The sequence below is a fragment of the Triticum urartu genome, chromosome 7A, assembly GCF_056163025.1.
Source record: "Triticum urartu cultivar PI428250 chromosome 7A, HENAU_Tu73, whole genome shotgun sequence".
NCBI classification, from domain to species: domain Eukaryota; kingdom Viridiplantae; phylum Streptophyta; class Magnoliopsida; order Poales; family Poaceae; genus Triticum; species Triticum urartu.
The window spans coordinates 484,713,873-484,729,962 of record NC_141879.1 but is presented as its reverse complement, the minus strand read 5'-3'; positions in this window follow the sequence as shown (position 1 = coordinate 484,729,962).

Below are 16,090 nucleotides of genomic sequence, written 5' to 3'. Positions count from 1 at the left end.
CATGGGACAATGCTCTAGAAAATGATGATCATTACCCTTCTATTTATTTACAACTCAATGATTACAAGTCGATACTAGAACAAAGATGACTCTATATGAATGCCTCCGGCGGTGTACCGGGATATGCAATGAACCAAGAGTGACATGTATGAAAGAATTATGAACGGTGGCTTTGCCACAAATACTATGTCAACTACATGATCATGCTAAGCAATATGACAATGATGAATGTGTCATGATGAGCGGAATGATGGAAAGTTGCATGGCAATATATCTCGGAATGGCTATGGAAATGCCATAATAGGTAGGTATGTGTAACATCCCAATTTTTAAATTTGGAATGTGATAACCCACAAGTATAGGGGATCGCAACAGCTTTCGAGGGTAGAGTATTCAACCCAAATTTATTGATTCGACACAAGGGGAGCCAAAGAATATTCTCAAGTATTAGTAGCTGAGTTGTCAATTCAACCACACCTGGAAACTTAGTATCTGCAGCAAAGTGTTTATTAGCAAAGTAATATGATAGTGGTGGTAGCGGCAGCAAAAGTAAAGACAGCAATAGTAATGTTTTTGGTATTTTGTAGTGATTGTAACAGTAGCAGCGGGAAAGTAAATAAGCGAGAACCAGTATATGGAAAACTTGTAGGCACCGGATTAGTGATGGATAATTATGCCGGATGTGGTTCATCATGTAACAGTCATAACATAGGGTGACACAGAACTAGCTCCAATTCATCAATATAATGGAGGCATGTATTCCGTATATAGTCATACATGCTTATGGAAAAGAACTTGCATGTCATCTTTTGTCCTACCCTCCCGTGGCAGCGGGGTCCTATTGGAAACTAAGGTATATTAAGGCCTCCTTTTAATAGAGAACCGGAACAAAGCATTAGCACATAGTGAATACATGAACTCCTCAAACTATGGTCATCACCGGGAGTGGTCCCGATTATTGTCACTTTGGGGTTGCCGGATCATAACACATAGTAGGTGACTATAGACTTGCAAGATCGGATCAAGAACTCACATATATTCATGAAAACATAATAGGTTCAGATCTGAAATCATGGCACTCGGGCCCTAGTGACAAGCGTTAAGCATAGCAAAGTCATAGCAACATCAATCTCAGAACATAATGGATACTAGGGATCAAACCCTCACAAAACTAACTCGATTACATGATAAATCTCATCCAACCCATCACCGTCCAGCAAGCCTACAATGGAATTACTCACGCACGGCGGTGAGCATCATGAAATTGGTGATGGAGGATGGTTGATGATGACGACGGCGACGAATCCCCCTCTCCGGAGCCCCGAACGGACTCCAGATCAGCCCTCCCGAGAGGTTTTAGGGCTTGGCGGCGGCTCCGTATCATAAAACACGATGATTTCTTCTCCCTTATTTTTATCTCTCCGAAAGCAAATATATAGAGTTGGAGTTGGCGTCGTAGGGCATCCAGGGGGCCCACGAGGTAGAGGGCGCGCCCTAGGGGGGGTGCCCCCACCCTCGTGGACAGGGTGTGGGCCCCTTGGTCTTCATATTTGGCGAGGATTTTTTATTATTTTTTATAAGATGTTCCGTGGAGTTTCAGGTCATTCCGAGAATATTTGTTTTCTGCACATAAAACAACACCATGGCAATCCTGCTGAAAACAGCGTCAGTCCGGGTTAGTTCCATTCAAATCATACAAGATAGAGTCCAAAACAAGGGAAAAAGTGTTTGGAAAAGTAGATACGACGGAGACATATCAACTCCCCCAAGCTTAAACCCTTGCTTGTCCTCAAGCAATTCAGTTGACAAACTGAAAGAAAGAAAGAAAGACTTTTACAAACTCTGTTTGCTCTTGTTGTTGTAACTATGTCAAGCCAGTATTCAAGTTTTCAGCATAGATCATAACTAACCACATTTGCAATAATTCTCAGGTCTCATAATTACTCATATCAATAGCATAATCAACTAGCAAGTCATAATAATAAATCTCGGATGACAACACTTTCTCAAAACAATCATAATATGATATAACAAGATGGTATCTCGCTAGCCCTTTCTGAGACCGCAAAACATAATTGCAGAGCACCTTTAAAGATCAAGGACTGACTAGACATTGTAATTCATGGTAAAAGAGATCCAATCATAGTCATACCCAATATAAATTAACAGTGATGAATGCAAATGACAGCTGTGCTCTCCAGCTAGTGCTTTTTAAAAAGAGGGTGATGACTCAACATAAAAGTAAATGGATAGGCCCTTCGCAGAGGGAAGCAGGGATTTTTAGAGGTGCCAGAGCTCGGTTTTGCAATAGAGATAAATTGTATTTTGAGCGGTATACTTTCATTATCAACGTAGCAACTAAGAGATGGCAATATCTTCCATGCTAAACACATTATAGGCGGTTCCCAAATAGAATGGTAAAGTTTATACTCCCCCTCCACCAACAAGCATCAATCCATGGCTTGCTCGAAACAACGAGTGCCTCCAACATACATCAGGTCCCAGGGGGAGTTTTGTTTGCAATTAATTTTGATTTAGTTTGCATAAAGCATGGGACTGGGCATCCCGGTGACCAGCCATTTTCTCGTGAGTGAGGAGCGGAGTCCACTCCTCTTGAGAATAACCCGCCTAACACGGAAGATAAGGACAGCCTTGGTTGATACATGAGCTATTCGAGCATACAAAACAGAATGTTTATTTGAAGGTTTAGAGTTTGGCACATACAAATTTACTTGGAACGGCAGGTAGATACTGCATATAGGAAGGTATAGTGGACTCATCTGGAATAACTTTGGGGTTTAAGGGATTGGATGCACAAGTAGTATTCCCGCTTAGTACAAGTGAAGGCTAGCAAAAGACTGGGAAGCGACCAACTAGAGAGCGACAACAGCCATGTACATGCAATAAAATTAATAAACATTGGATGCAAGCATGAGTTGGATATAATCCACCATGAACATAAATATTGTGAATGCTATGTTGATTTTGTTTCAACTACATGCATGAACATGTGCCAAGTCAAGTCACTTAAATCATTCAAAGGAGGATACCACCCCATCATACCATATCATAATCATCGCAATAGCATGTTGGCACACAAGGTAAATCATCATAACTCATAGCTAATCAAGCATGGCACAAGCAACTACGATCTCTAATTGTCATTGCAAACATGTTTATTCATAATAAGCTAAATCAAGAACGAGGGACTCATCATATTTACAAAAACAAAAGAGGTCGAGTTCATACCTGCTTTTCTCATCTCAATCAGTCCATCACATATCATCATAATTACCTTTCACTTGCACGACCGAATAGTGTGAATAATAATAAGAGTGTACGTGCATTGGACTAAGCTGGAATCTGTGAGCATTCAATAAACAGGAGAAGACAAGGCAATATGGGCTCTTGGTTAAATCAACAATAATGCATATAAGAGCCACTTCAACAATTTAATTATGGTCTTCTCCTACTGACCCCCAAAGAAAAGAAAAGAAATAAAACTATTTACACGGGAAAGCTCCCAACAAGCAAAAGAAGAACGGGAAATATTTTGGGGTTTTCTTTTTAATTATTACTACTACAGCAGAAAAATAAACTACTACTAATTTTTTTGGTTTTTCTTAAGGTTTAACAAACACATAAGAAGAAAGCAGGAAAAAGAAAATAAACTAGCATGGATATTACAGCGAAAGAGTATGAGCACCGACATCTAGTAATGAGTGTGTCTGAACATAAATGTAATGTCGGTGAGAAATACGTACTCCCCCAAGCTTAGGCTTTTGGCCTAAGTTGGTCTATTGCCAGGGATAGCCTGGCGGATACCCATAGGTGTAGCTGGGGTCGTACTGCGACGAGGAATAGTTGGGATCATACTGATGTGCAGCGGTTATCGCCTGCTGAGCTGCAGTGTGGAGTCGAGCTGCCTCCGCTCTCCTCTCGTACTCTTCTGCCTCCTCTATGGTAATAACATATCTTCTTTTTGTCTGTGAATCAAAGAAGGCAGGAGCAGGGAGAGTAATATGGAAAACACGTCATTTATCAAAAATTAAACGATATAAGAGAGGTGATTCAGGCCTCTCGACAAACTGGTGCGAAGCCATAGAGTTATAATCTAAATATGCAGGAGGCAACTCCGTATCACCCTCACGAATGTCTATCTCAAGAAAATGAGCTAAGCGGGTTGCATAAATTGCTCCAAAGAAATCTCCATTATGTCTATTATGATGCAACCTACGAGCTACAATGGCTCCCATATGATAAGATTGGTCTTCTAACACAGAACTCCTAAGAATGCTAAGATCAAGGACACACATGTGACATGCTTCATCCTTAGCATTTATGCATCTACCGAATGGTAGCCTGCGTTATATCTCTAGATTGCCCCACAGTTATACTAGCAAGAAAGTTTCTAAATTCAGATTTAGGGGGGGGGGTCCAAACACTACCCCGTGATGGAAGTTTGCAAGCAGAAGTAAAATCCTCTAAGTCCATGGTATAAGATTTGTCATAGAGATCAAACATGACTGCAGGAGAATTATGCGAAGATGAATACTCAAACCTCCTCACAAATGAACTTGTGAGATCATGATACTGGGGGCATGTGTTAGCCTCAAAATCCTCAAGACCGGCATTGCGCAAATATGCTTTGAATTCTTCTTTAATTCCCGCACGGTCCATAAAGTTTTCCGACGGCCATTCGCAAGGCCGTACTGGAGCGTCTCTTGGTGGATCCTCGTCAGCATCGCGCATAGCAATCCTGGGTCCTTGCTTCTTAGAAGAACCACCTTGGAACATCTTCCTAAGCATATTGTTTTTCTCTGAAAAATTCTGAAATTTTTAGTATCTTCAAAATAAAAGTAAACCAAACTCAATAATATTGATAGCAACTACTCCTACAAGTGCCTAGGGCCTATATCATGCATCAAAACTACCTTTGACCATATAAATTTGACATGCAAGCTCAAGAACAGGGTCACCTAAGCAGCAAAAATTTGCAAAGGATAAAGCACTAGAACAAAAACTAATTGGACCAATGGAGGAGTCACATACCAAGGAACAATCTCCCCAAGCAGTTTTGCGAGAGGTTCTTTGAGCAAGGAGATCGAAAATCACAGCAAAAGTGGCTGGAACCCGTGCTTGAGTTGGTTTTTCGGGTTTGTGTGAGACAGAGGAAGAAGATGGGTGCTGGGATAAGTGGAGGAGTGCCACCATGGGCCCACGAGGCAGGGGCGCGCCCTAGAGGGGGGGGGCGCCCACCACCCTCGTGGCCAGGTGGCAGCTCCTCCCGCGGTAATTTTTGCACAGTAAATCGTCAAATATTCCCGAAAATATCATATTAAATTGGCATGGCATTCTGAGGACTTTTATTTTTAGGATATTTTTATATTGCACAGATAAGTCAGGAAACAGATAGAAAAATACTATTTTTACTTTATTTCTACTAATTAACAGAAAGTATAGAGAGGGTACAGAAGTTTGTGCTTCTAGTTTCATCCATCTCATGCTCATCAAAAAGAATCCACTAACAAGGTTGATCAAGTCTTGTTAACAAACTCATTCCGAATAACATGGAACCGTAGAAATTTCGAATAACACTAAGTTACCTCAACAGGGATATGCACATCCCCAATAATAAGAATATCATATTTCTTCTTGACAGTAGGAAGAGGAAATTCAAAACCTCCAATTATAATCGATGAAATTTTTCCAATGGAGTTGATACTATGAACTTGAGGTTGTTTCCTCGAAAAGTGTACCGTGTGCTCATTACCATTAACATGAAAAGTGACATTGCCTTTAGTGCAATCAATAACAGCCCCTATAGTATTCAAAAAGGGTCTTCCAAGAATAATAGACATACTATCGTCCTCGGGAATATCAAGAATAACAAAGTCCATTAAAATAGTAACATTTGCAAGTACAACAGGCACATCCTCACAAATACCTACATGTATAGTAGTTGATTTATCAGCCATTTGCAAAGATATTTCAGTAGGTGTCAACCTATTCAAATCAAGTCTATGATATAAAGAGAGAGGCATAACACTAACACGGGCTCCAAGATCACATAAAGCAATTTTAACATAGTTTCTTTTAATGCAGCATGGTATAGTTGGTACACCGGGATCTCCAAGTTTCTTTGGTATTCCACCCTTAAAAGTATAATTAGCAAGCATGGTGGAAATTTCAGCTTCCGGTATCTTTCTCTTATTTGTAATAATATCTTTCATATACCTAGCATAAGGATTGGTTTTGAGCATATCAGTTAATCGCATACATAAAAAGATAGGTCTAATCATTTCAGCAAAGCGCTCAAAATCCTCATCATCCTTTTTCTTGGATGGTTTAGGAGTAAAGGGCATGGGTTTCTGAACCCAAGGCTCTCTTTCTTTACCATGTTCCCTAGCGACAAAGTCGTTCTTATCATAACGTTGATTCTTTGATTGTGGGTTATCAAGATCAACAACAGGTTCAATTTCTACATCATTATCATTACTAGGTTGAGCATCATCATGAACATCATCATTAATATTTTCACTAGGTTCATGTTCATTACCAGATTGTGTTTCAGCATCAGACATAGATATATCATTTGGATTATCAGGTGGTTCAGCAATAGGTTCACTAGAAGTTTGCACAGTTCTATCATTTTTCTTTTTCTTCTTTTTAGAAGAACTAGGAAGATCAATATTATTTCTTTGAGAATCTTGCTCGATTCTCTTAGGGTGGCCTTCAGGATACAAAGGTTCCCGAGTCATTCTACCAGTTCTAGTAGCCACTCTAACAACATAATCATTTTTCTTACTATTCATTTCATCCAGCACTTCTTTTTGAGCCTTAAGTACTTGTTCTACTTGAGTGGTAACCATAGAAGCATGTTTGCTAACAAGTTTAAGTTCACCTTTAATATTAGCCATATAATCACCCAAGCCTCTAATCATATAATCATTTTCCTTTAATTGTCTACCAAAATAAGCATTGAAGTCGTCTTGCTTAAACATAAAGTTATCAAACTCATCCAAGCACTGACTAGCAATTTTAGTAGGAGGGACTTTAGCTTTATCATACCTATAGAGTGAAATTACCTTTACTACCTGTGTCGGGATATCGGGATCAGGAGGTTCTTCAATAAATAAAGAATTGAGATCATATGTTTCTTCAACAGGCGGTATATTAAGACCATGTATTTCTTCAATAGGAGGTAAATTCTTAACATCTTCAGCTTTAATACCTTTTTCTTTCATAGATTTCTTTGCCTCTTGCATATCTTCGGGGCTGAGGAATAGAACACCTCTCTTCTTCGGAGTTGGTATAAGAATAGGCTCAGTAATTGGAGCAGGAGTTGGCTCAGGAGGTGCCCAATTATTTTCACTTGTCAACATATTATTCAATAGAATTTCAGCTTCATCCGGTGTTCTTTCCCTGAAAAGAGAACCAGCACAACTATCCAGGTAATCTCTGGAAGCATCGGTTAGTTCATTATAAAAGATATCAAGTATTTCGGGTTTCTTAAGAGGATGATCATGCAAAGCATTAAGTAACTTGAGAAGCCTCCCCCAAGCTTGTGGGAGACTCTCTTCTTTAATTTGCATGAAGTTGTATATTTCCCTCAAAGCAGCTTGTTTCTTATGAGCAAGGAAATATTTAGCAGAGAAGTAATAAATCATATCCTGGGGACTACGCACACAACCAGGATCAAGAGAATTAAACCATATCTTAGCATCACCCTTTAATGAGAACGGAAATATTTTGAGTATATAAAAGTAACGCGATCTCTCATCATTAGTGAATAGGGCAGCTATATCATTTAACTTAGTAAGATGTGCCACAACAGTTTCAGATTCATAGCCATAAAATGGATCAGATTCAACCAAAGTAATTATATCAGGATCAACAGAGAATTCATAATCCTTATCAGGAAGACAAATAGGTGAAGTAGCAAAAGCAAGGTCAGGTTTCATTTTATCCCTAAGTGATTCTTGGTTCCATTTAACTAATAACCTCTTAAGCTCATACCTATCCCTACAAGCTAAAATAGCGGCAGAAGATTCCATATCAAAAAGATAGCCCTCAGGAATAACAGGCATATTTTCATCATCACTATCATCATCGTATTCAGATTCAATAATTTCTTTTTCTCTAGCCCTAGCAATTTGTTCATCAAGAAATTCACCAAGGGGCACAGTAGTATCAGGCATAGAAGCAGTTTCATCATAAGTATCATGCATAGCAGAAGTGGCATCATCAATAACATGCGACATATCAGAACGAATAGCAGAAGCAGGTGTAGGTGTCGCAAACATACTCATAACAGAAGGTGAATCAAGTGCAGAGCTAGATGGCAATTCCTTACCTCCCCTCGTAGTTGAGGGATAAATCTTGGTTTTTGGATCTCTCAAGTTCTTCATAGTGTCCAGCAGATATAAATCCCAAGTGACTCAAAGAATAGAGCTATGCTCCCTGGCAACGGCGCCAGAAATTGGTCTTGATAACCTACAAGTATAGGGGATCGCAACAGCTTTCGAGGGTAGAGTATTCAACCCAAATTTATTGATTCGACACAAGGGGAGCCAAAGAATATTCTCAAGTATTAGCAGCTGAGTTGTCAATTCAACCACACCTGGAAACTTAGTATCTGCAGCAAAGTGTTTAGTAGCAAAGTAATATGATAGTGGTGGTAGCGGCAGCAAAAGTAAAGACAACAATAGTAATGTTTTTGGTATTTTGTAGTGATTGTAACAGTAGCAGCGGGAAAGTAAATAAGCGAGAACCAGTATATGGAAAACTCATAGGCACCGGATCAGTGATGGATAATTATACCGGATGCGGTTCATCATGTAACAGTCATAACATAGGGAGACACAGAACTAGCTCCAATTCATCAATATAATGTAGGCATGTATTCCGTATATAGTCATACGTGCTTATGGAAAAGAACTTGCATGACATCTTTTGTCCTACCCTCCCGTGGCAGCGGGGTCCTATTGGAAACTAAGGGATATTAAGGCCTCCTTTTAATAGAGAACCGGAACAAAGCATTAGCACATAGTGAATACATGAACTCCTCAAACTATGGTCATCACCGGGAGTGGTCCCGATTATTGTCACTTTGGGGTTGTCGGATCATAACACATAGTAGGTGACTATAGACTTGCAAGATCGGATCAAGAACTCACATATATTCCTGAAAACATAATAGGTTCAGATCTGAAATCGTGACACTCGGGCCCTAGTGGCAAGCATTAAGCATAGCAAAGTCATAGCAACATCAATCTCAGAACAGAATGGATACTAGGGATCAAACCCTAACAAAACTAACTCGATTACATGATAAATCTCATCCAACCCATCACCGTCCAGCAAGCCTACGATGGAATTACTCACCACGGCGGTGAGCATCATGAAATTGGTGATGGAGGATGGTTGATGATGACGACGGCGACGAATCCCCCTCTCCGGAGCCCCGAACGGACTCCAAATCAGCCCTCCCGAGAGGTTTTAGGGCTTGGCGGTGGCTCCCTATCGTAAAACGCGATGATTTCTTCCCCTTATTTTTCTCTCTCCGAAAGCAAATATATAGAGTTGGAGTTGGCGTCGGAGGGCATCTAGGGGGCCCACTAGGTAGGGGGGTGCGCCCTGGGGGGGCGCCCTCCACCCTCGTGGACAGGGTGTGGGCCCCCTGGTCTTCATCTTTGGCGAGGATTTTTTATTGTTTTTCCTAAGATGTTCCGTGGAGTTTCAGGTCATTCCAAAAATATTTGTTTTCTGCACATAAAACAACACCATGGCAATTCTGCTGAAAACAGCGTCAGTCCGGGTTAGTTCCATTCAAATCATACGAGTCCAAAACAAGGGCAAAAGTGTTTGGAAAAGTAGATACGACGGAGATGTATCAGAATGTTATACATTAGATCATCATTGCATATCATATTTTTTTATTTGCTTTTGGCCTAATCCAGAAACTCTACGCAACTCAAGGACCCACGGAGAGAGTTGGGGGTTTCGTTATTTTCATATTTCAGTTTTCTCAAATAGGATGATTTGATTTTATTTATTTTATCTTCAATTATTTCCATTATAGAAATATGAGAGAGGGAATAAAATGAGTTTCCCAAAATAAAGAAATATTGAGGATTTAATAAAAAATTAGATACGATTTTTATTTCGGAGTTTTGGCTAGTTTTTTTGAATTTAGCAAAAATTGCACGTTTTTCAAAACTGCATTTTAGGGCCAAGAAAATGTTCATCTCGTTCTAAATATTTTATTTAGGAGGTGAAAATTTATTTTGGCATTTTTAGAATTTGATTTTATTTTCTAGATTTTTTTCTTTGTTCGGTGGAATTGTTTGAAAAAACTGTTCGCGCGCCCGACTGGGCCGAAGGCCCAGCCGAGCCGAGCCAAGCCCGCTCGCCGCCGTCTCCTGCACCGGCTCGGGATCGGAGTCCCGAGTGAAACCGCCGCCGCCGCCCGAGTCCGGGAGGAGCACACCTCCCGAAACGGCCCCTTCCCCAAGCCACCTCGCCCCCCCTCTCATAAATAGCCGCCACCGCCACCCCACCCCGCCACCTCGCCACGCCCCGCCACCTGCAGCCGCCGCACGCCGCCGCTTGCCGCGCCGCCCGCCGCCGACGCCACCCCACCCCGCCGGAGCCACGAGTGCCGCCGGAGTCTGACGAGGTAGCCGCGCCGTTCCCGCCGGTTTTTCAAAGAAAACAGATCCGGTTTTTTTTTGAAAACCCTAGTTTTTTTATTAGATCGGTTTTATCGGTTCTTTTATTTAGCGAGCGTTCGCTCGTTCGTTCATTTTAACGGACGAGTTCACCGTTTAGTTTCAGATAACGAACGTTCGTTCGTTAATCTGTTCATCAGTTTTTCTTTTTCTTGGATTTTCAGCGATTATTTCTGATCGCGATTTCTGATCCGATTTTCGTTTTAGTTTAACTTTTCGCTCATTTATCGGAATCAGGCGATTCAAGTGCCTAGAGTTTCGTCTCGAAGCCATGTTTCTGTTTAACCAACTCAAACAAGTTTTTGCTTTTGTAAAATTTGACTTAGATCTAGATTAGTAATTGAAGCTTGTATTCTCTCGCTGTTTGACTTTCGTTGCTTCGTTTGATTTGTTTCTTTTTGAAAACCGGAGTTCTTAAGTTGAACTTTCTGGTTAGATCTTTTATTTGAGTTTTACCTGTGCATTAGATGAGTACTTATTGTATACTTGTTTGTTTATTGCGATAGATTACCCGGAGTGCGCCTCTTGCTACTTCGAATCTCTAGGTTTCACGGATAATCAGCAAGGCAAGTAACACTTTGATCATAACTCTTACTACCCAGTTTTATTGCCTTAGATCAATCCTCAAACAATTGCATGATTAGGATCTAATTAAATTGTGGGTTGGGAAGTAGATGAGGTAGCACCTAATACATGTTTTATTATCAAACCCTGGGAGTTACTTCTACGTTGCTTATACCATGCTATGCTTGTAGACGTGGATTGGGTTTGAGTGTATCCATGACAGATGTGAGATTCTTAATTAATGGTTCAACTTAAGGTGGCAACTTTAATACACATCTAGGTGGATTGAGGCACCTGGGTATTCCAGCGATTGCCTGTTTTTCTTTATGGACCGCCACCCAGGCTCAAAGGGATCATGAGATTATTCATGTTAGAAACTTCCGTGTGCAGCCACAAGCTACTATGGGCTCTAGCATAGTTGATTAAGTCGTGTGAATTCTTATAGTGGTAGACTAGCAGATGTAGGGGAAAGTAGGTGTAACGTTCTACCCGATCATAAGGTGCTATCGCTTCTGAAAGACTATGTCTCGGTCATTCGTTTCTCAAACACCATGTAGTGCGAGAATCCCAACGGAGGAGATCGAGTCTTGTGGGGAAAAGTGCGCAAACTTCTGCAGAGGGTATAAACTAATCATGTTTAGCCGTGTCCCCGGTTATGGACCTCTTGATTATCTAGTACTTGGATTATCATGTGAATCTCATCATGTGACTTTAATTAATTTTGTTGGGTTTTAATGATGATGTTTAATTGGGATTGAGAGGGTGTCTACGCTCTCAATGTTTAACAACTACCATGATAGTTAAATAAAATTTATTTTTTGAAGTAGGGAAAATTTGGCTTTACGCAAAACTGTAACCATAGAGCTTTCCACCAGCCATATATGCATGTAGTATAGCCTATTTCTGTTCATTACTCTCTATGTGTTACTTTGCCAGCATATTCCATGTGCTGACCCGTTTTCGGGCTGCAACGTTCATGTTGCAGACTTTTCAGACGACGAGTAAGGTGCCTTTAGGTCGTGGTTCTATACTCAGTGATGCCATTGGAGTTGATGGACTCACTTACCTTCCAAGCCTTCCGCTGTTATCGTTATTAGATGGCCTTAAGCCATATTATTTGTAATAAGTTCTCTTTTGAGACACTCGTTGTAATAAGTGTGTGATTACTGATGCAGTGATGACACTGAAGCACAGGGATCAGACTATTTGAGGTCTGGTCGCTATAGTATGGTGGCTGTTTTGAGGAAGATATAAGGAGGTTGATGTGTGAAAGAGCGTATCATATCACGGGGTTTGGATGTACCGGCGAAGTTTGTGCCAACTCTCAATGTGAGAAAGGGCAATGCACGGTACCGAAGAGGCTAGCAAGGATGGAAGGGCGAGAGTGCGTATAATCCATGGACTCAACATTAGTCATAAAGAACTCACATACTTATTGCAAAAATCTACAAGTCATCAAAAACCTCGGTACTACGCACATGCTCCTAGGGGGATAGATTGGTAGGAAAAGACCATCGCTCGTCCCCGACCGCCACTTAAGGAAGACAATCGAATAACACCTCATGTTTCAAATTTGTTGCATAACGTTTACCATACGTGCATGCTGCGGGACTTGCAAACCTCAACACAAGTATTTCTCAATTTCACAAACTACTCAACTAGCACGACTTTGATATTATTACCTCCATGTCTCAAAACAATCATCAAGCATCAAACTTCTCTTAGTATTCAACACACTCATAAGAAAGTTTTATTATTAATCTTGCATACCAAGCATATTAGGATTTTAAGCAAATTACCATGCTATTAAGACTCTCAAAATAATCTAAGTGAAGCGTGAGAGATCAATAGTTTCTACAAAACAAATCCACCACCATGCTCTAAAAGATATAAGTGAAGCACTAGAGCAGAATTATATAACTCAAAATATATAAGCGAAGCACATAGAGTATTCTAACAAATTCCAAATCATGTATGGCTTTATCAAAAGATGTGTACAGAAAGGATGATTGTGGTAAATTAATAAGCAAAGAATCAAATCATACAAGACGCTCCAAGTAAAACACATATCATGTGGTAAATAAAAATATAGCTCCAAGTAAAGTTACCGATAGAAGTAGACGAAAGAGGGGATGCATTCCGGGGCATCCCCAAGCTTTGGATTTTAGGTGTCCTTAGATTATCTTGGGGGTGCCATGGGCATCCCCAAGCTTAGGCACTTGCCACTCCTTGTTCCATAATCCATCAAATCTTTACCCAAAACTTGAAAACTTCACAACACAAAACTTAAAGTAGAAAATCTCGTGAGCTCCGTTAGCGAAAGAAAACAAAATACCACTTCAAGGTACTGTAATGAACTCATTCTTTATTTATATGGGTGTTATACCTACTGTAATCAAACTTCTCTATGGTTTATAAACTAATTTACTAACCATAGATTCATCAAAATAAGCAAACAACACACGCAAAACAGAATCTGTCAAAAACAGAACAGTCTGTAGTAATCTGTAGCTAGCACAATATCTGGAACCCCAAAAATTCTAAAATGAATTGATGGACGTGAGGAATTTATATATTAATCATATTCAAAAGGAATTAACTAAATATCACTTTCCAAATAAAAATGACAGCAGTTCTCGTGAGTGCTAAAGTTTCTGTTTTTTACAGCAAGTTCAACGAGACTTTCCCCATGTCTTCCCAACGGTTCTACTTGGAACAAACACTAATTAAACACAAAAAAACACAACCAAAACAGAGGCTAAATAATTTATTTATTATTAATCAGGAGCAAAAAGCAAGGAATAAAAATAAAATTGGGTTGCCTCCCAACAAGCGCTATCGTTTAACGCCCCTAGCTAGGCATAACAAGCAAGAATAGATCTAGGTATTGCCATCTTTGGTAGGCAATCCATAAGTGGCTCTCATAATAGATTCATAAGGTAATATAATTTTCTTTCTAGGAAAGTGTTCCATGCCTTTCCTTAACGGAAATTGGAATCTAATATTTCCTTCCTTCATATCAATAATTGCACCAATCGTTCTAAGGAAAGGTCTACCAAGAATAATAGGACATGAAGGATTGCAATCAATGTCAAGAATAATAAAATCTACGGGCACATAATTCCTATTTGCAACAATAAGAACATCATTAATTCTCTCCATAGGTTTCTTAATATTGGAATCCGCAAGGTGCAAGTTTAGAGAGCAATCATCAAAATCATGGAAACCTAACAAATCACACAAAGTCTTTGGAATTGTGGAAACACTAGCACCCAAATCACATAAAGCATAGCATTCATGATCTTTAATTTTAATTTTAATAGTTGGTTCCCACTTATCATAAAGTTTTCTAGGGATAGAAACTTCCAGTTCAAGTTTTTCTTCATAAGATTTCATCAAGGCATCAACGATATGTTTAGTAAACGCTTTATTTTGACTATAAGCGTGAGGAGAATTTAGTATGGATTGCAACAAGGAAATACAATCAATCAAAGAGCAATTTTCATAGTTAATTTCCTTGAAATCCATAATAGTGGGTTTAGCAACATCTAGGGTTTTAATTTCTTCAATCCCACTTTTATCAAATTTAGCATCAAGATCAACAAATTCTGAATTCTTGGAACGCCTTCTAGGTAAAGGTGGATCATATTCAGTCCCATCATTATCAAGTTTCTTATTGCAAAACAAAGATTTAATAGGGGACACATCAATAACTTTTAGATCTTCATCATTATTTTCATAGGAACTAGAAGAACACGCTCTTATAAAGGCATCTTTCTTAGCACGCATCCTAGCAGTTCTTTCTTTGCACTCGTCAATGGAAATTCTCATGGCTTTGAGAGAGTCATTGATATCATGCTTAGGTGGAATAGTTCTAAGTTTCAAAGAATCAACATCAAGAGCAATTCTATCAACGTTCCTAGCCAAATCATCAATCTTAAGCAATTTTTCTTCAATCATAGCATTAAAATTCTTTTGCGAAGTAATAAATTCTTTAGTATTAGATTCAAAATCAGAGGGCATCTTATTATAATTTCCATAAGAATTGTTGTAGGAATTACCATAATTATTAGAGGGATTACTAGGATAAGGCCTAGGATTGAAATTTCCTCTATATGCGTTGTTACCAAAATTGTTCCTACCAACAAAATTCACATCCATAGATTCATTATTATTCTCAATCAAAGTAGACAAGGGCATATCATTAGGATCAGAAGAAACACTCTTATTATCAAATAATTTCATAAGTTCATCCATCTTTCCACTCAAAACATTAATTTCTTCTATCGCCTGCACCTTTTTATTAGTAGATCTTTCAGTATGCCACTGAGAATAATTAACCATAATATTATCTAGGAGTTTAGTAGCTTCTCCTAAGGTGATTTCCATAAAAGTGCCTCCCGCGGCCGAATCCAAAAGATTTCTAGAAGAAAAATTCAATCCGGCATAAAAAATTTGTATAAGGGCATATTTCCTTCAGTCTCCCACTTGCACTAGAGTCCATAATCTAGATTACATAGTAATGATTCTAACACCCATGGAGTCTTGGTGCTCATCATGTTTTGCTCGTGAGAGAGGCTTAGTCGACGGGTCTGCAACATTCAGATCCGCGTGTATCTTGCAAATCTCTATGTATCGCTCCTTGACTTGATCGCGGATGGAATTGAAGTGTCGCTTGATGTGCTTGGTTCTCTTGTGAAATCTGGATTCCTTTGCCAAGGAAATTGCACCAGTATTTTCACAAAAGATTTTCACTGGAAGCGATGCACTAGGTATGACACCTAGATCAGATA